The sequence below is a fragment of the Zosterops lateralis genome (assembly GCF_965231275.1).
Source record: "Zosterops lateralis genome assembly, chromosome: 1".
NCBI classification, from domain to species: domain Eukaryota; kingdom Metazoa; phylum Chordata; class Aves; order Passeriformes; family Zosteropidae; genus Zosterops; species Zosterops lateralis.
In genome coordinates, this window is record NC_139762.1 from 94,804,372 (window position 1) to 94,828,636 (window position 24,265).

Genomic DNA, 24,265 nt, shown 5'->3' on the forward strand with positions numbered 1-24,265 from the left:
CTGTAAGTGGGTTGAACTAGCCATTTGGTACATACTGCTCTAGCTATAAATAATCCATGTTTAAGACAGGCTAGATGGTCTCTGGAAAAATTTCCAGCACTTTGTTTCTGTTGTGGACATGAGAAAACACTATCAGGTTTTTCTTTATACAATGTAGCTCATAGATTTTTCTTTTGAAAAAAAAAGAAAGCTTGTTTTTGATATCAGTTTCTTCTGCCCAAAACTTACTGACTGCTGCTATCTTACCTTGTTCATGTAAGATCAAGGACTTTCGCTACCTGCTATGACTGACTGATGGATGATCTGCTGAAGAAAAGTAAAAAGTGTGAAAGTTGGAGGTGAAAGTTATGTGAGGGTGATATATATCTTCATCTAAAGAGGTCTCAAACATATAGTTGTTCCAGGGGAGTTTTGGATGGGATATTGGTCAGGCTTTGGAAGTGGTGGAATCACCATCCCTGGGAGTGTTTCAATAATATGTAGGTGTGGTACTTGGAGACACTGTTTAGTGGTGGACTTGGTAGTGCTGAGTTAACAATTTGACTCGATGAACCTAAAGGTCTTTTACAGCTGTCATAATTCTACGATTTTATGAATGTTTTCCATGCTGTACTGGTGTGTTTACAGCAACTTCTGAATAAGAGGCCATGTTTTGCCCCCTGCAGTAAAGTAGGAGTTTTTGTAACTGGGCCATTTGTTATAGCTACAGAACAGACTTATCAGAATATCAGTTAAATCTGGGGGTGAACAAGAAAAGGAATAATGCAAATAACCTGTTATTGAAGCATATTGAAATGCTTCTATAATAACCTGGAGAACAGAAAAGCTGAAATACTCCATCAGCTTTTTTACTTAGGTTGAGCAATTAGATCAGAGAACTCAATGGCACCTTGTGTACAAGAGAAAATCTAGGAGCATCACTGTCTGAAGAGCCCAGCTGGAAAGTGACATGATGGCACATTTCCTCCTGCCAGTGATGTCTCCTTGTCATCAGAATTGTCATCATTACTGCTCTTCTTTCAGGCTGCTGTAACTTGGCTATTCATCAGATTTTGTCCTGGTTACTTACAAAATGCATCCACTGCAGCTTTAGGTGGTGGCTCGAAAAGTTGCTGCTCTTTCATGTTGAGAGCAATAATGTAGTGACATAAACAGCAATGGATCCTTCTAGGGTGATAGAAGCAGTGCAATTAACCCATAGGTGATTTTTATTGGTTTTATTTTCAATATTCACATAAATACCTTTTTCTTTAACATGTACCAAACTGAGTTGGGTGTTTCACACAAACTACCTAACTCAAAATTTCTTCTTGTATTTCTTACTTCCAGTTGGGCCAGAAAAATAAAGCCTGTGTTATGCTTCTCTAATTTCAAAATGTTGGGAAGAATGTTCCTATCTATTTTTCTTTTCCCTCTGTGGGTTTGGTTTGTTGTGGCTGTATTTGTTTTTTGTTGCATCTTCAGCACTGGGAAAAGTATTCAAGTAGTGCTTCACTCTTTCTAGGACTTTTTCTATTACAAAAGATAGTCACTTTTGCTGGTTGTTGGTGTTTTTTTTTTTTTTTTTTTTTTTTTTTTTTTTTTTCTTTTTTTTTTTTTTTTTCTATTTGTTTAGGTTTTTTAGTCCTAAAGTTTTAGTCCTAAACTAAGATTTTCTCTCTTTCCCTCTCAGTGGAAAACTTTAATTGTGGGGTGGAAAAAAAAAATCAAGTGCCCTCTAGATATTTAAGGACCTTTAAGTTGATTCTGGAAAAAATTATTTCATGATGCTGAAGATGAAAGTTTTGGGATCCTTTGCCTCTTGTCTAGAACTGTTTGTGGAAAAAAACCCCTTCTTATTTGCTGGATTGGAAGGATTCTGATTTTGTAGTGTGGTTCCACTTGGATTCATTGGCACTGTTGTAAAAATGAGTTAGGTGGTGCCTAGAGTGTATTTAGGAGTTTAACTGTGTAATATTTTAACCTACAGTGAAGGTAGAGAAATAAGAAAAGTTGGACTGTTAGGTTTATACTGAGTACAGAACATGTTAAGTTTTAATGAGTTATCTGGAGCATAAAAGGGAACAAGCACAGAATCAAAAGAAAAAAGGGTTTTATCATTGTTGCAGAAAGCAAGAGCAATATTATGTTATTTTATCCTAAAGAAGGATGGCAGGATGTTGTTTTAATATAAGGTGAAACAATGGAGTCCATGCTGGAAGATGTAGTAACGTTTGAATTTTTGTGATAAATGCTGATCTCAAAACATGGGAAAGATGAGCATGCATGGGCAAATGTGTGGAAAAATATAAGTGATCTTATACTTGCAAAGTAAAATCATGATGAAACTCCTGGTCTTGGGCTACATTGTGCTTACAGCACGTCATTAAGCATATATTTAAGATTTTTTTTTTATTTTCTTTGTTGTTATGCAAGACATGTAGCAATTTATAATTAGCTACTATTCATTATTATTTGGAGAAATAAAATGGGGGGGAAGAGAAGCTGTCACTCAGAACTGATAAAACTTTTCTAATCAGCAATTCAGTTACAATAACTATTTCAAGAAGACCTCAGTTTTGCAGCAATGCTTCCTTTGCAGATTGCTCTTCTCTGCCTCATATCTGCCTCATATTTGTTGTTAGGGCATGGATTGAACTCAATGATCTTGAAGGTCTTTTCCAACCTAGTTATTCTGTGAATTCTGTGGATATTGACAGGTCAAGAGAAAGGACATAGTCAAGATACAACTTCAAGAATAAAAGAGTAGGGACATCTTGTCTATTTTTCTGTGATATCTCTTTAAGTGTAGCATTTGCTTCCCATTTAAGTAAAATAAACCAAACTGCAAATTTGCAAAATGCGCAGCAGTCTCTCTTGACAGAAAACTTGAGGGAGGTGATAAACGGGCAGATTAAAAAAAAATGTTAGTTTTGGCTGCAATATTCTTGGTAATTACTTCAACAAGAACATCCTGACTTTTGTTTCCCCTCTAATTCCTATCTCCTACCTGCTAATATGTATTTGACATCTGTCAGAATTCTGCCAATCAGCTGACATGGTTAGACATCACTCTGTCTCTGCTTGAGAAATGTCTTTTTCCTCTGGCCCATGAAAGCCTGAAAAGGAAAAGTCTGATGACAAAAAGACAAAATTTGGAAACTCATTAAGAAGCCATATAAAAAGAAAGAGATTCCTTTTTACAGCATTTAAAGTTGTGATTTGATTCAGAAATACAAGTTCCTACTTAAGTTATTTTCTTTGATTTGGATTTTTGTTTGGTTGTTGTTTTTTTTTCCCTCTTGGTGTTTATTTGTTTTGTTTGTCTTTTAAAATAAATGCAGTACAGAAAGCCCCCATTAATAATGATGAGTACTTAGTATTGTAATTCTGACAGTTTTAAAGGGAATGAACTACAGGTTTTAGACCTTATCTGTAATGGTGCCTTTTCTCCTAGATGGCCACATCTGATAAGGGTCTGACATGAGCATCATAATGAAGTCTTGATTTGTCACATCTCTCCGACTTGTTCTAAAGTCTTGCTGGTCCATCTTTCTGAAGGAGCTTGCTCTGAAGCCAGGCCTGAAATCTTAAATAGCTGTGTTGTTTTGTATTTTTTTTATAAATTTTCCTTCTCCCTCTGCTAATGGACTGGTGAACCTTGATCTTTCCAGATTTTATTCTCTAGAGTTTTGAGAAGCTTCTTTACCTCAAGCTCATTGCAAACATTGCACATCCAGTGAACACAAAAAGCACTACCTGACCAATTGCAAATAAGCAATATAGTCCATTTGGTCATGGGTAAATATTTCACAGAAAGATCTGTGTGAATAAAGATATGAAAAGACCGTTGTTTAAATAGCTTCCAATGGGATATGAAGAGACATCATGACCATTTCTATCACTGAAGAGACTGAACTGGCTCTGTTCAATCATTGGTTAAAGTCTGGTTTTGTTTGTGCCTTGATATTTGTTTTAGTAATGCTCTCTCTCTGTGAATATATATTTGGCATCCTGCAGAAAGCAGTTTAAATTGTGTGCAGAGAGGTGCAGTCCAAGACTCCTGATGGAGCGCTTAAGGCTTGAAGAGATTTGCATTCTGAATAAGAAGATCCTCATTTCTGTGTATAAACTAATATCCTGGTACACTTGGCTACTGCATAGATTATCAGTGCTGTTTGGTGTGAGTTGTTTCTTTTTTTCTTTGCTTTGATGGGTCCAGTGGTAGAATAAAATATTTTGGTAGCTGAATGGATAACTATATTTAAGCCAGCAAATACTTAGTAATGGAGTGTTTTAAAAAACAAAACACTAGCATTGCAGAACTTTCTCTTGACAATAATGGTAAAAATGCCACAACTCAGAAATAAAAACCTTCCATTGATTAGAATAAATTGTAGTTAAGCAAACATTGTACTATTTGATGCAAGAATAGAAATGTGGTAGTTCTTTGCTAACCCCAGTTGTAGCCATGGTTAGTAGCAGGTGGAGTGTAGTTGCCTGACAGTCTCAGTCTTGTCATGGTTTAGGAATGGTATTCCCCAATTAAGTGCTCCCACCGCAACCAGCTGCTGCTTGTTCCCCCCACTTTTGCCCTTGCCTTCCTTGCTTTGAGATGGAGAGCAGAATTGGAAGTCCAAAGGCAAAGATCATTGGTTGAGATAAGAACAATTTACTGGAAACAGCAATGGGACAAGAAAATAAACAGTAACAGCAACAATACTAATTACAGAGGGTGCAAGAAAAGAAACAATGGAAACCACAATTAATAATAGAAAATACTGTGCCAGGGAAGGAACCACTTCTCCCTGGAAGAGAGTTTTTTCTGTGCCCTGGCAATGATGTGAGGTGGTACAGAATAACCTGGCCATGCCCCCTCCTGCATACTGGAAAAAAAATAACCCTGTCCTGGCTGGAACCAGGACACCTGCCCACAGAAAATATATTGTAATTAAATTGTTGCAGAAAACTGTGCAGGTCTTATGCCAGATTTAAGAGCAGCTACTTTCTGTCTTTCTTTTTCTGTGGTGTTTTTGATGCAGACTGCAGAACCTGCTTTGGACCTTTTCCAGAAAGTTATTGAAATCAGTCTTCAGTAACTGTATTGGTTTTTGCTGTGCACCAAGGTCACTGAGCTGCATGAGCAGACAGCAGTGTTAAAAATAGGATTTGAGGATTTTAGAAGGTGTCTTTTTACAGCCTGAATAAGGCATATAAAAGCACGCCATCCATATAGTATTTACTACTTTTGTCCTGATTTTCTGCCTCTTCTTCCCTCCAGTTGTGGTCCTGCTGATCAATTCTGATATCAGCAGTAGCTCTCCAACATTTATCATGTCAAAGCTCTGAAAAGAATAGAGGTATTGGCTGCCCCACCATTGCTGGCACTGATAATTAGAAATACAAGTTCATATCCTTTGGCCAGGGTGGTGTTGTGTACTTCTATTCAAAGCAGGTGGAAGTTTTTGATAAAGTTGCTTGGTATTTTCCTGGTGAATTATTGTTCTAAGCAGAAACAAAATCATTATGTCAAAAATTTAGTTCTTTTTGTCTAAAGCTTCAAGATAGTCATGTTTGAATGAAACTTTTTCAGCTTTTGAGTAAAGTAGAATTTTAAAAGGACATGCAGCTGCCAAGGTTGCTTTTACTATACCTATCACAGCATTCTTTCTTTAGTGTGAGGCCTGGATTCAAGCTTATCCCCTACCTACATTAGACCAGTCACCAGAATCAGGTGAGTGCTAAGACACCAAGCCATGATTTGCTTTGGGGTGGATCTCCTGTTTCTTCTCTTGAAGCATTTTGTTTCATGCTCACACTGATACAGACATTCAGTAATTCAGCCTTGGTGGAGGTGGGAGAGTTAGAACTAATTTTGTCATGGCAGTCTTTGCTTTCTGTTTAGGTTTGATCTTGGACGTCTGGAGCAATAGTGTCAAAATAGTTTTATGAATCTCAGGTACCTGTAGGAAAGGCAGTTTTTGCAGAGTTCTTTAGACTGTTTGAGATATGCCTTTAATTTACTTACATTAGAATACATAATGGAGAAGGACAATATTTTTAGAGAAAAGAACTTGCACCTAGGGTGAACGCCTTTAAAAAATGTAGTATCATAGTAAATATCTGGAGGAGGACTTGGGAGCTCGCAGCCTGTGGAGAACATATGACCTACACTTCATTTTTATGACAGAAGGTTAAATTTTTTTTCCTTGGGTTTTTTTTTTTTTTTTTTTTTTTTTTTTTTTTCATACCAGTATTGACTATTCTTAAAGTCAGAATAACTGGCCAAAGAAGCTTCAAAGCTGTAGTTCCTTCAGCAAGGGTAAAGACATTGTTGGGAAAAATGGGACAGGAAGGGCTTGTGAATATGATTGCCTGGTAAGAAATACTGGAGATGTAAAACCTGTGAGTGAAATAGAAATGAAAGCCAGCTTTGAGATGTGATCATGGCAGGCAGGAAGACAGTGATTAGCTGGAGATAGGTTGAAGGACAGAAAACAAAAGGACCTAGGAGTGTACCCCCTCTCCACCCTGCCAAGGCATCAGGAAAAAAGTAGATGAGAAAAGTAGTGTTTAGAGTTTAGAATACAGGATGATATGGTAATATAGTAGTTCTCATAGGCTGCATGCAAAGTTTGTAGGTTTTATATCTCATGCTTGTTGGTCACTGTAAATTAGAATATTCAACACAAAAAAAGATATCATGTATTGTAATAAGGTCCTCGTGCTCTCTTACCGCTCTGACTCCTGCACTCTTCTTACCCCTCTTAGCTTTTTTACCTCCCTTACCTCTCTCTCCCTCTCTCTTTGGGGCATCCCTTTAGCTGAGGCTGGTGGCTGAAGGCAAAGCCCTTGCAGTAAAACCACGTGTTTCTAGAATATCTCAGGTCTGCAGAGTTCCTTGTCCCTGCCGTCCACAGATGCCCAACAACATGTAACCTTTATTGTAGGATTTTTGTGAACTCCATATGATTTTGTGTGGTCTGTTTTATTCCCAGAAACGACCCCTGCCTTCCTCACTGTATCTTTTCATAAGGGAAACTTTTCTGAATGTGCCTAACTGGCTGAATGCCTTCAGCGCTAACAGGCTTATTAACCACTAATCCAGCACAACAATTATGAGTGCAGCTGCTGCAGAAATGCACAGTGAAGAAGCACAAAAACTGTGCCTGAAGACAGAAGAATAAATAACAGTGTAGTGATAATTGCCTCCTGTAGGTACTGCAGCGTGGTAGTCATCAGAAACCTATTCAGTCTGCCCTTCCCTCTCTCCGTGATGAGTTTTCTTCATCCCCCCACGCTAGCCTGCCTGCAACCTTTTAGAGAACTTCTCTGGATTATGGCTGAAATGCTTGGAGTAATTAGATAAAACACTGTTGTCAGTTTCTGTGAAGAGAAATAAATTTATTACTTTAGTTGAATTCAGGCCAAACTTTGCTTCTTCTATATATAAGTAGTTGGATGAAAAGATAAACACTTGGATAAAGTAATTTTGCTTTATCTACCTTCAGACAGGACAAAAGGTAACAAACCGAAATGACTAAGGAATCGGAAATCTGTCAGTCCAACACTGGCTCGTTTAATCAGGGTGAAATACCTCACCCTCTGCATAAACTGCTGAGCACTCGCTTCTTGTGTCTTACCTTGTCAGGCTGAGGAGCCCTCCCAGAGAAAGGTCACACTTTTAGCTGATGGTAGGTTGTTGCTGGCATGAGTCAGGGCAGGATGAAATCCTAATGCATGTATCTTCCGATGTCAGCTGGAATTCTTTGTAGGTGTGCAAGGAGTGGGAGATCAGCACTTCCAAATTAATCCAATGTGCCCTGTGGCATATTGGCCACTTGGATTTGATGACACACCTTGTGTCTGAAGCCCAGGACCTGAGGGTTAGTGATGGCTTGCTACAATTCTGCTTTAAGAGTTGTATAAGAGTTAGACAACTGAATATATCTTGCAAGCAAAAACAAGAAATCAGAAATCAAAGTTTTGAAATTGAGTGAATCATAGGAATTAGGGCAAGCTCAAGTGACTAAGCAAAGCTATTGAATTTGATGCTCCATCAAGATGTAAGAGTGTATTTGGTGTGATTGTGACTCAGCACTTGCTGGTGAGTCATTCCTCTTCACTGGGACATTAGTGCTGTTGGTTTTCTGGCTGAAAAAGAAAAGACGAGTGGGAAGAGATTTAAACCTACAGAGAAAGTTCAAACTTCATGAATACAAAGGGGGGAAGATGTACCCCCAGTTAGATTATTTTTCTTGAAAGACTTTATTTTTAACTTTTGAATATGTTATTTTTGGTGGAATGGGATTAATTTTCCCAGCATTACTTTTACTGGATGCTTTTCATATTTTATTTAGCAGAAAATTCATTTGTGAATACATAAAACCATCCAACTTTTAAGGGAGTGTACTTTACTTTTCTATGGTTCTTTAACACAGATGAGTTTAAAATACTTCATACCTATAACTCAGTTGCAAGACAACACTAATAGAGCAGAATTGAAATCAATAAGTACAAACAGGAGAATAAAGGTCTGAGAATATACAAGTATTTACTGAACTATATATGTGTAGTAGAAACTGCAGAACAAAGTCTTGTCAGCAGTTACAGTGTTCTGAGAAGATGAGGACTTGAGGGGAAATGGGAGGTGAAAAGCAGTGAAATCCTGACCTGAACTCTGATAGTCTGTGTTCATCATATCACAAGTCAGTAATGGAATAAAAGTATAAGAGTTCTATCACCTGTATCCATACAGAGCAAGGGTGTCTGCCTTCAGCCACAGTGACGGTCAGGATAACAGTGTTAATCTTTTTGTGAAGTTTCAAATTTAGCAATTAATAGAGGTTGGTTTGTTTGTGGGAATGGTTGGGTGTATTGCTGAGTTAACCTGCTGTACAGATCTTGAGATCAGGAGACAAAATCCTTTCTCCTTTTCTGTTCTATTTGCCAAGTCTGGCAGAGACCATGGGGGAGCTGTAGTTTGTGTTGTAATGTACAGCATGGGCAGCTGCTTGGGAGCACCTGGGGATCCCAATTAATAAGTTCTTGGCACTCCTGCAGGACTAAGGCACTGGCAGTGCTATGGATTTTTTTTTTTCTTCTTCCTGTGTCAAATTGAAGTTGTGTCTTTGGTCTTTTTATTGCAAGTCTCCGTATATTATGATCCATTCCTACCCATGTCTATGGTACTAGCGGTATGTATAGATTATAGAGAATTTCTAGATGCAGCATTAATTCAAAGAAGTTGCAAAATCTGGAGCGTTTTTCTAAATGCAGCTTTTTAAACTATGTTTCGCAGGTGATGTGCTACAAAATACCCACAGTGTCAGATCTCACTGTTCTTTTTTAATCAAAGCACGTGATAAAATCACTTAATGTGGCAAAGACACTGTCATATGTGCTCATTATTTGTTTTGATCTCCAGACTCTGAGTTTGGTTTTCAAATGTAAGCACCTCCATGGGATTTGTGAATTTCTGATGGACATGTGGTTTGGTACATCAGGAACAAAAGCATGCCAGTGTCTCCACTGGAAACTTTGACTATCTGGCAATGTTACATTAAGGAACATAAAAGAAGATGATTAGTGACAGACAAGGTCTATGACATATATCTGGAGGATTTAATAAATGAGGACAGTAATTTTTGAGGGATGTATCATTCTTTTCTTACACATACTCTTCCAGCACTATGGGGAATGATCTCTGGTATTTGATTTATGTTTGGAAGTAATAATATTTCTTATGCTTGTGCTTTTATTGCATATAGTTGGTACTTTTCCAGTTTGTTAGGCAATTATATTTAAGTGGTGACTGAGCTAATGTGGAGCCTGGCTTAAAGTCTGAAGAAATGGATATATGGCAAAGCCCATAAGACCTGATTCAAAAAGATCTTTTACTTCAAAAAGCCCATAACTAGTTCTATGCAAATTATAGAGGAAGATATAAAGCAGGAAAGAAACAAAGAAAGGTCCCAAGTTAATACTTCCTTTCATCCTTATTTTGATACAGCACATGTGTCTGGTGATGTCTCTGGCATAAGAACATCTGTGTGCTGGTGTGAGGCCCTCTCTGCTACATCCTCACAACATGCTGCTGCCATGCTTTCAGATGACATCAAACAATGTAGTCCTGGAGGTCCTACTTCAAAGTGTTAGCTAAGGATTTAGAATTCAAGAGCTGTTGAAAGTAGCTTTCAGTTTCTGTACTTGCAGTGAAGAACAAGTGTCTAAGTAATGATTTAATGGGTTCCTTCATTTCTTTACCCCCTCAAAATTATAATAACAAGGCAGTTTATTTTCATACACTCTTGAGTATCTTGAGTATTTTTTAAAAAAATGAACAGAGGGAACAGTTCTGATTCTTAGCAGTTTTTTGGGTTTGCAGGTTTTGTCCTTTTTTTTTTTTTTCATATTAGAACAAGACTGGAGTGTTTTGATGATACTACACAACAAAATTGCACAGAAGTTGCCCATTTTCAGTTTTGAAAAGCCAAGGTTTTAATTTCAGCTGCTTTAGCTAGAAACTTATCCCACTGTATCTTGGATATCTTCCAGGTGAAAACTTTAACCCATTTCACTGGAAATGTTCTAATTAGTGCTTGTTCCAGCTTCAAAGTCTTTTAAAACCAGAACAAAGCAGCAAACTGCTAGCAAATCTGAGCCAACAAAGATAAAGTGTGCAAAGGATTAGACCCAAGGACCCTGAGAAGCAGGGCTGTAGTCAGGGCTTAGGCCAGATCTAGCTCAGCCTAGAAATTCTGTTGGTTTGAATAAGATATTTCTCAGTTCTTGTCAATTGCTTGTCTCTGAACACTCCAAAAACAAAGCACTGTGGGATTATTTATTACTGGAAATTGCTCAATGTATTACTACTCTGTTTGGCTTCTTCACTTTTGATGTGTTTCTGTTGAGCTGAAGCCAATGTGAAAACACTTCAGCTGTGCTAGAAAACACATATGAGGCTGGTTTGTTTAATATGGTTTTATTCAGATTTTAAAGGGATGGAAGCCTTTTCACTATTAGATACAGAGTATTAAGAAATATGAATGAGACACTGAGTTTTCTGGATTTTTTTATTATTTTTTCTTCCAAAAGGGACCAGCCTCCAAAGTAACCTTTACAATATCTGTTTGTCTCTGCTTGCAAAATGATGATTGTTCCTTAGTAAGGAGTCTCTGTTCCTGTTTGAGGGGCAGACATTCAGAAAAAAAAAATAAAGCCATATTTACCCCCTTCACCTCATAGTTTCAAGCAAATTCTTATAATTTTATTAGTATGGGCTTTTAACTATTCTCCACATGAAAGACAAAGGAAGAGTAGGGGTGATATTTGATAAATGTGCAATTTGGGATTTTATATCTGCACTCTTCTGGTTGGTTGACTTCATATCTCTGCTGCAGATTGTAGGACTACGATGGAAGATGTGAGATGTTATTTAGACTGCAGAAATTTCAGTTTGAAGTTTTCCCTGTCTAGGCAGGATTAGATATGCTGGAAGAGAATGGACTATTTTTAGGATATTTTTAAGGATGAAGACTCTTTTTCACTGGGAAAAGGCCATATAGGTGTTACTTCCCCCTTTCCACCATTCACCAGGTGAATTGGGATCCAGTTAAGCACTTCTGCATGTGCCTGAACTAGTGGTATTTGGGGATTCTAGGAATAACTGGGAGGTAAATAAAATACTGTGAATGAGTTTTCCTATGGCATTATGCATCTTTTCCTGGAGGAGATCTTCCAATATTATGGTTTCTGTGGTGTTGTCTATTATATTACTGCAACAATAAATGGATGCAGCAGACAAGTGTCTATTACTTGTCTCTATTCCATATTTTAGGTGTTAGATCACTACTTCTCACCTCTGGGATGTGTTGAAAATATGGTAAAGGTGGAAGCTATTGCCACCAAGTGTAATACAGTTTGGTTATGTAAAGATCTTTGTAATTTTATTTTCCTGTGTTCTTTGCTAGTAAAGAAACACTGAAAACCTGTTCTTTGCTCTTGAAATGTTAGTGTTTGTAGTTGCTCCTTTATAATCTATATGTTGCCAGACACTGTCACTTCTATTGTTATTCGTCACTACAGGAAAGATTCAAAAGATAAATTGAAGCCTTTTGTACACCTGATTTTTACACGCTTCTGATTTTGAAGAGATACATGTTTGTGTCAGCAGTTAAATCTCTGCATATAATCAAACATCCCTGCTTTTCATTGATTCTCACTCCCCTCCATCCCATACAGTGTGCAGTCAGCATAATGAATTGGTTTTTTTTGTATGGAAATAGAATCCACCCTATTGTTTGCATGCATTGGATTTAGCATGCTACAATACTGATAGAGAACAATAATGGACAATGCTAGTCACAAGTATTTCTGTAGCTCTGATGGGAACCCATCAAATAGATTTTATTATTCTTTGTTTAGGCTTTGAGACCTGAAGTATAGAGGAGGAAAACTGAGCCCCAATGGCAAAGACTGATCAAACCATTTGTTTTGCACAACTCCCTTTTCCAGTACCTCACTTCAATTTCAAAGAAACATTTCCTGTGCTGTCAGTTTTCCTCAATAATTGTTGTATGTTTGGTGGTTAAACAGATTCTGACCCACTTGTTTGCTTTGCACAAGGACTTTATAATAATACTACTTCTTTCTGTGAGAATTTGTAACTCTGACTACTGAAACACATATTGATTTTTCACTGGTGTTGGATTTGTTGTGGAATTGGGAGAAAATGGCTTACTTGCAGCTGTTAATGTGGAAGGCTTGGGATTTCAAAGCATTTGAAGGTTTGCCTTCAACTAATGATAGCTCAGTATTTGGCGCATTCTACTTAGTTATGAACATTCTGCTCTTCAGCCTGTTTGCTTGTGTTCTGATGGAAATTGCTCCCTCCTTACAGTCTGCCTATCAAAATTGCAAGAGTAGGCACTGGGATTCAAGATCTTGCCTAGTTACTTGGGTGCCTTGTCAATTAAGAAAGCTGTTGCTTCTGTGCCAGAGGGATGTAGGGCAGAAGAAGACTATTATCATGTGAGAAGCTTTGTTTCCAAATGCATTGTGCTCTGATGGAGCAGGGTCCTCACTTATGTAAATGTTTAAACAGAATTACCACTGCCTGTGTATTTCTGGAATATTAAAGTGTTCTACTGTGAAAGCCTTGTCTATGCAGAAAAACATTCTTCGGTAGTCCTTCAAATTGTTTAGTATTACAGAAATTGTTCAGTAGTTCTTCATACTCTTCTAGTAAATATTGATCAATTAGTTATGAGCAGGAGAGTTTTCAGTTTGCACCAAAATTGCAGGGTGATATTGGTACCCTCAATAGAAATACACAATTTTTCCTATGTAATATTTGCTTAAAAATAAAAATGCCAAAAGCTCAATATTTGAAAAACATTTTTTTCTATATTTATATAGATAAAGTGGTCTACAGCTCCCTCACAGGGAAGCAGAGGGACAGGACTGATCTCTTCTCTGTGGTGACCAGAGATAGGACCTGAGGGAATGGCCTGAAGCTGTGTCGTCAGGGCAGGTTTAGGAGGCTGGATATTAGAAAAAGGTTTTTTGCCCAGAAGTTGAATGGACACTGGAACAGGCTCCTCAGGGAAGTGGTCACATCACCAAGCCTTACAGAACTCAAGAAGGGTTTGGACAATACTCACAAGCAGCACATGGTGTGATTTTTGGGAATGCACTAACTGTGCAGGGTTGGGAGCTGGACGTTGATGATCCTTGTAGATCACCCTTCTAACAGAGAATATTCTATGACTATCAAATTAAATGTATTCCTTGTTCCAGATTATTTGCCTAGTTTTGATATTTTGATGACTTTGCTTGGTTACAAGCTGAACTTGAACGAAGAGATGACCTATTTTCACTGTGGAAGGTATGCAGGGTACTGCTCTTGCTGGATCACTTAAGTGGTGGTTTGAATGCAGTGAGCGAAATGCACAGGAGGCAGGATAGATAATAGCTCCAGAAAATATTCAGGAGTGATGTGATGGGCTGACCCCAGCCCACAGCAAAACTCCTGCCCTAATCATCTCTCCCTCTCCTATCAAATATGTGTAATGATTTCTTGGGAAGACGAAAGCCATCATGAACATCCCCACATCCTATCCATTTCCCTGAGATTTTATTGCTAAGCATGGCATTGTATGGAATGGAATGTCTGCTTAGTAAGTGGAGGCAGCTTGTCCCAGCTATGTCTCCTTTTAGCCTTTTGCCCACCCTTAAAGTGCTGACCTCTGAGTGTATGTGGGGTTGGAGAGAAAACCTTGGTTCTTGGTTCTTGCCTTGGCAAGAACTGTTCAGCAATAGCCAAAATGTTCATGTGGTACAAACACTGTTTCACCTTCAAATCTAGGGAACAGCTTACACAGGCTGCTATGAAGAAAGTTACTTTTGCTCCAAGAAAACTCAGTGAAAATAAACAGGTTTTTGGAAACTTTGATTGCATGAATCTGTATTTGCATTTTAGCAGCATAAAAGATAACCATCAGAGATAAGTGAAGAAAAGGGAAAAAAATCTACTAGGCAACCTCCAGATTCCATGCTGACTTTAATTAGTATACTGCTGTCTGTAAATGACTGAAATTATACAGTAATGACTGAAATATTTCTTAGAATGCATAGATTTTTACATGACAGAAAGTATTTGAACTTTAATTACAAGATTAAAAGATAGCTTGACAGGTTTCTCAGGACAATATGTCCCTTGAGTTATTAATTTCTAATTATTAATAACTGTACTTCTAACAAAGAAAATATTACCCAAATTATGGTAGGATGCCATCTGGGATCTCAGTTCTGTGTAAGAAGTGCTCAGTGAAGCTTCTGCCAAAGTGGGAAAGTGAAGAAAGGCTTGAAGTACAGGCAGAAAAAAATCCATTCCTGACTCTGAGAAAGCTCTTCATTCCTGTTTTAGGAGCAGCTGGTTCTGTTTTGAAACAGTTGTAGAGTTAAACTTGGATGAAAAATACTGTACTTAGTATCATATTTATTTATTTGGTACATTGTGGCTGGTCACAATTTTACGTGTTACTTGTAATAGTATATGTTCTGCCAGTGCTCAAGTGCCCAAATTCTTAGTCTCCAAGAAAAGCAGCGAAAGGTGGAAAGAACAAAAGAGATTCTGCACGTTCTCCTTGTATTTATCCTTTTTGCAGTTATTTGTTGCTAAAAACATAAAGCTTTGCTCAGAGATGAAAAGTGTTAATCAGTACATGAGTGAGGAACTTGCCATTTTGCACTTGCTGAAATGAGTGATCCTTTGCAGACTCTGCAGCACTCACAGTTGCTGCAATACCTCTTTATTTAATCCTGATCTCCTGCCCTTGTGAAAACAGTCCACAAATGTTTTCATTTAAATACACACTATTGTCATCACTCTGACTGAGGTTGGATGTTTATTTAGATATTTTTAAGCAGTTACAAACAACCCAAATATAAGATACAGTCTTTCTCTGACACTTGGGCAAAAAGATGGCTTTCTATTTATTTTGGTATTTCCTGTCTAGAAATCTTCCTTCTGACTGGTCCTTATGCAGTGATTTTCCTGAAGTTCTGTGTGACTCTGATAAAGACCTTTCCTTATCTGACTTTTTGTTAAGAATTTTTTTTTTTTACAAATGGAAGCGTTCTGTTTACAGACAGATCTCTGCAGCACAGTGAGTATTTCTTATTCTGCAGTGATGCCTAGTTATCCAAAGGGCACAGGAAAGATGCAAATAGCTCTGAGTGTTTGGGAAATTAAGGTTATTTGCCCTTTGTTCCTGGTTAGCAGCTGATAAACCACCCTTTCTCCAGTTTGGGCTGTTGAAGCAGAGACTGCTAGTATGTTCATGTTAAAAATTGGACCAAATATTTATATGCACATTTTGATAAACTCTTGACATCTTTTTCCATTGTCAATTCTCTACAGAGAGAAATAATGCAGTATTAATGAAATGGTGCAATTAGTAATGTGCCACTTTGCTTGGATACATCCTCCCTGTTTATGTATCAATCAATGTCAATGAAGGGAGAATTGACAGGGGGGTGAAGTGGTTGAATGGATTTTGGCTCAGCCATCTCTGCATGAGGTCCACACTAGTTCTTTTTAGGCTCTGGAATTTCATGGATATGGCTTAATAATTGTAAAGGAGCAGTAAAATATTTTTCTGTAATTTCTCTATAAGTAAGTTGTGCACTGAGCTGACATTTACTGCATACATATGTTCAGTGTGTATATGCACACACATATGTACAAAACGTGAATTGCATGTATATGATCTCTAAATGTGTAAATTTAATATGTGTTAAATAGCAGCTCTTTCAGATTCAGGTAGTAGGATATAGGGTATTTAAGGTGTCCAAGTAATTCTGTGTAGTTTCCTAGGTAGGAAACTAAAACACGTATAGTGAGTTTAATTTTGAATCTGTAGAGTACAATCTACTAACTCAAGACTAGAAAGTCTAATTTAATGTAAGTGCTCCTATATTGATGTTTTGTGTAGATGTTCAGGATTTTGGAAAATAAGGTTTTGCAAAATAGATTAAAAACACATGAGAAGCAGTCACCCAGAAGTTAGAAGGAGCTGAAATACAATCATAGATTTGGTGAAGTTTTACTTGCTTTACGAGTTGGCAAAAGCTATGTCCATTTGTGTTGCATCTCATGAATTAATTCATGCTTTATCTCAGAGAGAAAATCTTTCCGGCAGTGACAGCACCTTTATCAAGTACCTCAGTGCTCCATAGGCATAATGTATCGGTAAGACACTAATGGATTTATCAGCGTTACTGTAATTGTTGTTTTGTTTCTTTATTTTTATAGAATTTGCTATGGTAACTCTCCTGCTGTCAGCAATGGCAGCCACTCTGTGATCATTGTAGACATCTGTCAAGAGATGCAACCCAGCCTCCTTCCTCTCTGAGTTCGTATTGAGATTTTGTCTTACTCTTATTCTCTTATTGAGATTTCCCCCAGTCTAAAAGGGTCTCTGTGACTGCACAGGTATTTCCTGCCTTTCATACCGGGAAATCTGATGCTTGACATGAAATAAACAACATGCTGTTCAGTGCTGAAAATGCAGATGGGTTCAACAATGCCTTGCAGTCCTTCCCTGTGCCAGAAATAGCAGAAGGCATTTAAATTTCCCTCAAATGGCTTTTTCTTGGCAGAGAATTAGATAGCACTAGAAGAACAGTGCAATACAGCATGGGGTTCCCAGGGCCAGCTGCAGCTCACCTCTGTGGGCCAGCTGAGCCTGGTTTGATGCAGACCTTGGTAAGTGTTAAGCTGACTGGCAGAAGGCTGTGGATCAAAATATCTTGGGTTGCAAAAGGATTGGATGAAATGCTGGTAAGAACACGGGGTGAAATGTGATAATAGCCCACTGATTTTTTTTTTCACAGCTCCTAATTTTCTGTAGCGAGTGCCATGCTTGAAATGAGATTCCAGTGTCTGGTGCCTGTTGAACAAAGCAAATCCTCCACTCTCCAAGTGAGGCTGTTCAGTAACATTAATCTGTGTGTGGACAGTTTCAGTAAGACTTAATTTTTACAAAGTGTATGCTGTGTATATTGAACCTCAGAAAAGGGATGTACTCTACATTTACAAAGAGAAAAAAAAATTGAACAAGCATTTAAGTAAATTTTTTTTTATTGTGGAGCAACTTTTTTTTTCCTGCATAGAAAAAGATCCTGTATTTCATCACTGTATAAATATTATGTTCTTTTTCATTCAAGCTGACTAAAACTTACAGCATAAATGATTTCAATAAAAGTGAAAGTTGGTTTTAAATGCAATTCTGTAAAACATATCCTGGGGTAAACCCAAACCCTTCTGTGTGCTATATCTGAATTACAAAACAGCAGGACCTAAGTTGAACTATAAAACAGCAGGATTGAAGTGAGAACCTTTTAAAGAAAAGCTAACATAGGTGATTGTCCTGGGTTGACAGTGCTCTCTATCCCATAATCCCATATCGTGGACACCCTTGTTATGTCTAAGAAGGTGATCCGTCCCCTTTAGGGGGGGCGGGCACTGGCCTGCTGGGCTGGCTCCACTTTGGCTTTTGGCTTCCCTGCTTCTAGTCGCTTCTAGTCGCTCGCTGTATCGCAAATTTTTCTGCTAGTTTCTTGCCCTTTTCGTTCTTTTGTTTTTTCTTCCTTTCCTTCTGCCGCCTCTGTGCTCTGTTTGTTTTTTTTTCCCTTTTCCTCTTCTCCTTCCCCCCCCCCCCCCCCCCCCTTTTAAGATTTAGGACCGGCACCCGGAGCTGATCTGGCTGGAGGAGTCCAAGGAAGATCGCCGGGGCTTGTAAAAGAAGCGGCGCGCCCTCCCCCTCACAGTAACCTGAGCTTTTTCTGTTCTTTTTTTTTTTTCCCTTGTGTCGGGGGGTGTTTATTCATTTGTTAATAAACCGGTTTTTTCCACTTTGTGTTCAAGAGATTCCTTCCCAAACCCAGGGTTGGGGGGAGGGGTGGTAGAGGTTTTGTTATTAGGGGATTCCTTGGAGGGTTTCCCCTAATTCAACCCAAACCAGAACAGTGATGTACAGTGGGGCAATCAACACTAATTCCCACTGAGTCAGCACTAGACCGTGCCCCTGGAATGGTGCAATTGATAAGTGATTGTAAAGCTGCATGGAGAGAAAAAGAATATAAAAATGCTTGTAAGGGCATATTAATAAAGCACATATACTCTTGGAATTGTCACTATTTTCAAGCACTCAAAAGTAAGCATTCAAAACACCAGTTGGTAAAATCATCTTCAGCAACCTGGACTCCTTGTTCCAAAGGAGCATGGGGCTTGCTGTGGTGTTGGTGCCCAGGTGCTGATGCTGCCTGCCTACCATTTATTGTGGTAGCATCTTTATGCTGGGCTAGGTTTTATCTAAGCACTTCTGAAATGCCTCAGAGCAAAGAGGCTCAAAGAATGAGATGAGTGATAGATCTACAAGATAAAACACTGGATTGCTTCCAGGTAGAGTGTTTTTTTTTTATTGTTTAAAAGGAGAGTGTTAATCAGTGTTTTGAATAGGAGTGCTTTGTTTGGTAAGGAAAAAAGAGAGATGTTGTGTGAAAAATCTCAGCTTTGCTCTCCATGGTGGAAGGAAGCTGGGATGCATATACCTTCACTAAAGCTGGAACCCACTGCATAAAGTGTCAGGAATATTGGCAATACTCCATGTTCTAAACTTTTTCATAGGTTTCAATTTTTTTTCCCTGTAGTGTAGTTAGAAAAGTTTTCAGAAGTTCTGTGAGTTGTCAGAAAGTTCAGGTTTTAAGGTGGTTTTCTTTCACATTAGCACAGAACCAGTGCACAGCAATTCTCTTCCCATAAACTGAAATCGGTGCACCCATGAATAAATCCCAATTCTGACAAGGATGCATTTCCTAGCATAGAGAGTGGACTTTATCAGGTCATTGGTACTTTTTCAGAATTCTTATCAAGAAAAATTGTACTTAATTATAGTGAAAATAAAACCGAATCCCTTTGCCTTGTTGACAATGACACTGAATCCTACACAACCTTTTATCCTCTCAGTTTCTAGGATTGCATCAGTAGTGAAAAGAGATTGTCCTCTTTGCCCTGGTAAAATGTGAAGGAGTACATGACTTCACCAACTCTAGTCACCTCTGTTTTTTCTTTTCCAGACAGTGGGGCTTTTCTGCATCAAAAATCATGCTGAGACTGTGCCACCCACTGTGCAGTCTCATTACAGCATCTGTATCACAGTCCTGCCTCACGCTGATGACATGGAGCTTCTGAGTCTCCCCATGAATGCTGAGGAGGTCAGGCTGGTTTTTATCCATCTTTCCCTCTTTCGTGTCTGACTAAAACATTTTGAGTTCAATGATCATAGGAGAAGGCTGCCTGTGGCAAGCTAGCCATGATCTCCCTTTGTGCTCAGAGGAGGGCAGTGGTTATATTGATGAGCAGGTCTCCTGGGGTGGTGCTCAGAGGTGGGAGGTTACAGTGCAAGCTCAGACACTACTTGTTTGTAATCCTTTCTGTGTGAGAGAGACCAGAAGCTGTCTTATGTAACTTATTTCTTACATTTAATCAAAATCTTTCTTTCATTTATGAAGCTGGATAGAGAGAAATGTGTAAAGATTTATATAAAGATTTAATATTTTAATAAAATTCTGTTATGCTTAGTTGAACCAGTGGAAGAATCACAAGGAAATAGCAGCCTAATTTGTTATAAGACTTATATTTTCATCTGAGTTTTTTTAAAGAGTGTTACTATATAATTCTGGCTTTAGCAAGGTCTATACATCACCATGTTGTGCCTGTAAACAGGATATGAAGTGGTTGTGCTTCATTAGATGAAGACAGTAATTCACTGGGCACTCAGACCTGCACTGAGCTCTCTTTTGGGATGCAGCCTGGGTGCTGCTGATGTTCCAGTCAGGGGAAGCAGAAGGCATTTGGTACACAAACAAGTGTATGCTGCCATGTGCCATGTGTGCAGTGCTCTTCCTAAAAAAAAATTTAAAAAAAAGAAAATTGAGCTGTTATATATGCTAATTTGTTTAAGTGTATGTGGCTTCTCTTCACATACTGCATTCTGTGGTATTTTTAATTTTCATCATGATCTTTGTAAGCTACATGCTCAGCAGATGCTCCATCCTCCTGAAAAGTATAAACTTCAGTGGTTAATTAGCTGTTAAAGATTTATTTCTGAGAACTTCTGTAATATGCTGGAGTCTTGCAAAATATATATACACTTTTTTAAAAAAAGAGAATCACTTCCCATTTAAAACCATTTTAACTTCTCAAGCTCTCTGTCTTAGTGTAACTTTGCTTCAGGCTGGACATGGCTAATAGGGGATACAACTTTGGCTGGCAGGGGTCTGAACACTCAGTTTTTACTGAAGTAACCTTTCTAATCTGAGGCACCTTAAAAAAAAAAAAGATGTTCTCCTTATTTAATCCTGTTTCCAGGAGTTGTCTTCTTTCAACCTGCAATCTCTTCCCTTTGTGTTTCTTAGGGGAAGAAGAGGGGAGTGGCTTGTGGTTTTCTTTTTAGTGGGAGTACTAAATTGAGGGATACCATTCCTAAACCATCACAGGTGAGTGTAAAAACCCCACACAATGTTCCCTGTACTCTTATAACTTTAAAGTCTTGTTTAATACACAGAAAAACCATGCACTAAGACTTCATAAAGGTAGAATGGAGTCTTATGTTTTGACATAGAAGGATTTCTTTTCAAAATGAGAATGCTGTAGTACTGAATTTTAAAACTCTCCAGGCTAGTGAAATAGTTATTTTTGGAAATCAAAAGCACACATTATAATTACCATATTTCTATGTTTAAAAGAGTTGAGATGCTTTTTTAACAGGTTTTTTTCCCCTGAATAAAACCCCACCAGATATTTCTTCTGGCAGGACTGATTCTCCTTTTAGGAAGAACCTGAAATAATGACATAATGAAAAACACTCAGTGTGTTTTTGTTTTGGTTCTTATATGTGTATACTATGCCTATTGTGGAAATTTTCATACCCTTTCCTAATCCAAAACTTAATCTTATTCTACATCCATCTCTCTTTTTTATTTTTGTTGCAAAATGTTTAACTTTGTTGTTTGTTTTAGGGTGAATCACATGATGTGGTTTTTAATGTTACTCCTATGCTGCATTCCTCAGTTAACTGAGCTCCTAGGTTGAGTTTACATGCCTGGCAATGGCACATCATCTTTTCTATTTTAAGTCAAGAGGGACAAAAAAAGTGTTATTATCATCTTCTTTATTAAAGTTATAGACATTTCCTGTTTTGCATTTAAAAAAGTCCACAGTTTATTAACTTTTTGATTACATCAGTGTGAAAAACTTGAAAACAACTTTAAGTGGAGGGAGATGTTGCCATCTTGCCTAGGGTGTACCCTGTTACTGTTCTGTTCTTTATGTAACAGACCTCAGCAGTGATTGTTTGGTGAGACTGTAAGCAAAGGTCACTGTGTGGGTCAGTAGCCATCATTTCATTGGATCCTACTCCCTGCTGTTAAACTGCAGTTCACTGCGTGGCATCTTTTTTTTTTTTTTTAAATGTGAATTTATGAATTTTTCTAAAAGAGAATGTGTAAATTTGCACACAAGCTATAATTTCACCCTGTATAAATTATCAACCTTAGATTAAAGGTCTTCTCTTTATTTCTGTCAGATGTAGAGGATTAATGATAGCCATTCAAAAAATGTTATTGAGCAGAAATCTGCTGGTTTATATTGAACACTTGAATACCTTGCATCTTCAAATTTCAAGAATATTGCTAACTTTATTTAAATATCATTCATCATTAGTGTGTACAGGTTTTAACCTCTACCTGAAAAAAGGCCTTTCTCTTGAAAAGTCTCCAGAGCACGTTCTGAACAGTACACAAGTGTGACTAGACTCCCTTGAAGTCAAAAGCAATACTTTTAATTGACATAAATGGGACCAGATTGACAAATGTATGTACGAGGATTGTTTCTCCCACCAGTGAACTGAAACCCCTTCAGGGGGTGAGGGCCAGTCTCTGTTTCACCAATTTTCTGGCTGTATAACTTCATTGATTTCCACTGCACAGCCATGACATGTGAAATGGAGTGGACAATCAGGCCCTAGGGATGGTGGCTGCACAGTCAGCTCTGCCTCCTGCTTTGGGGCAAGAAGCATAAAAGGAACTCCGTGCTCTCTTCACAAACACCTCTGCAGGCTGGGCACCTCTGTCTCCTCTCCTCCTGTGTGCAAAGTACAGGCAGCTGGTATTCACTTTTAAAGGGTACAGGAGAGATTTGGGCACCTGGTACAGAAATCCAACAAAAATATGAGGCTGGGCTGGATCTAGTCAGTAGTATTAGCATTCCTGTGCTCAAGAAACCCATCTTGCTTCTGTAATTGGAAAAATCCAGTATCCTTTACTAAAACTTCACTCAGCTAGGCGTGTATCATCTCACAGAGGGTGTTCTGTGCATCCCACCTTATGTTCATAGATGCATCCCATAAGTAATGATGAAAAAATGTCTTTACTAACATAGCTTAGGAGGTACCAATCAAGTAATTTTGCAAATGTTTGTCTTTGTAACTAAGTTAAATCAGCATAAAATAATGTCTTTTGAAAACATTTTGTTCTAGAAAAGAGCCATCTATATTTTCACTGCCCATTTAATTTTCTACATGATGTATTTAATCAACATGCTCTATAATATAGGCAGAAAATTTTTGCCAAGAAAAAATTAGTTTTACTGATGACAGCAACAAGGAATGATGGGAACATTCTCAATATATCTTGAAATACATGGTAGCTTGTAGCAGGAAATCATACTTGAAAAATTCAAATTCACTTGAATAGCACAGTAGCATCACATGGGCTGCAGTCTATGTCATAACTTCTATAAAAAGATACTGAAATCCAGGAAAGATTTTTATGTTGAAAGGGGAAGTCCCTTCTGCAGATGTATGCCAGAATGATTACTAACTGCAGTCTTCCTGGTTCTCCTCTTTGGCAAGAGGTGAAAGGGGGCTTATTGTTTTTGGAGTTAGAATACACTTGTAGATCTAATTCAGCCATAGCTTGCCTGGGAATGACAAGCAAACAGCAGATCTGTACCATGCTTGTCTGTGGCTGGCTGCAGCCATGGGAAGTTACCACTGTAAATAACTCTGTGTCACAGGCTGGGGTGCCTTTCCCTCTGGTACTAAAAACGCCTTAGGGCTGGTGGAGCAAGCAGAGATCAGCTGTGTGTGACAATGCTCTCTCCTTCCTCCTCCAGGGAGGAGGGCTGTCCCTGCTCCCGTTGGGATGTGCTGGTGCCACGCAAGGCTTCCTTATGTGCTGCAAACCCCCAGCCAGAGCAGCTGTCAGCCTGATGGCAGTGCCAAAATGCCTCTGAAGGAACTGAACTGGGGTGAGCATTTGTTCTGCAGCCTGTGCTGACAGATTTGAGTCACTGCTGTTAAGCTGCAACTGTTGTGGAACATTTTGTAACGGTGTAAATAACTTGTCATGTTTTGCAGCTGTAGGATGCACTTAGCAAGGTCTTGGGGTACCCTACAAGTAAGTTGAATGTTGGAAGGTGCAGTGTTGTTTCCAACTGTAAATACTCTCAGGGTTTGGAGACAAGTGATTTTTCTATAGGTATTCATTTAGTTCAGAGTGAGACCTTTCCTTGTCCCTCCTATAAAGTATAGCCTTCCTATAACATATTAATCTTCTGTTTAGAGATATATGCTTTCCCCCCAAATGGACTATTTATACCCATATGGAAAGTGAAGAAATAAGTTCATTTACTCTCCATGTGCTGTCGTGATAGCAG

The 24,265-nt window shown here is 38.3% G+C and overlaps 1 long non-coding RNA gene across 1 annotated transcript in view; it reads left to right on the forward strand.

The window, feature by feature from the left end:
- LOC310912717 overlaps window positions 1-24,265 on the forward strand; it is a 168,098-nt gene that overhangs the window by 57,190 nt on the left and 86,643 nt on the right. The gene's annotated exons all lie outside the window — the stretch shown is intronic.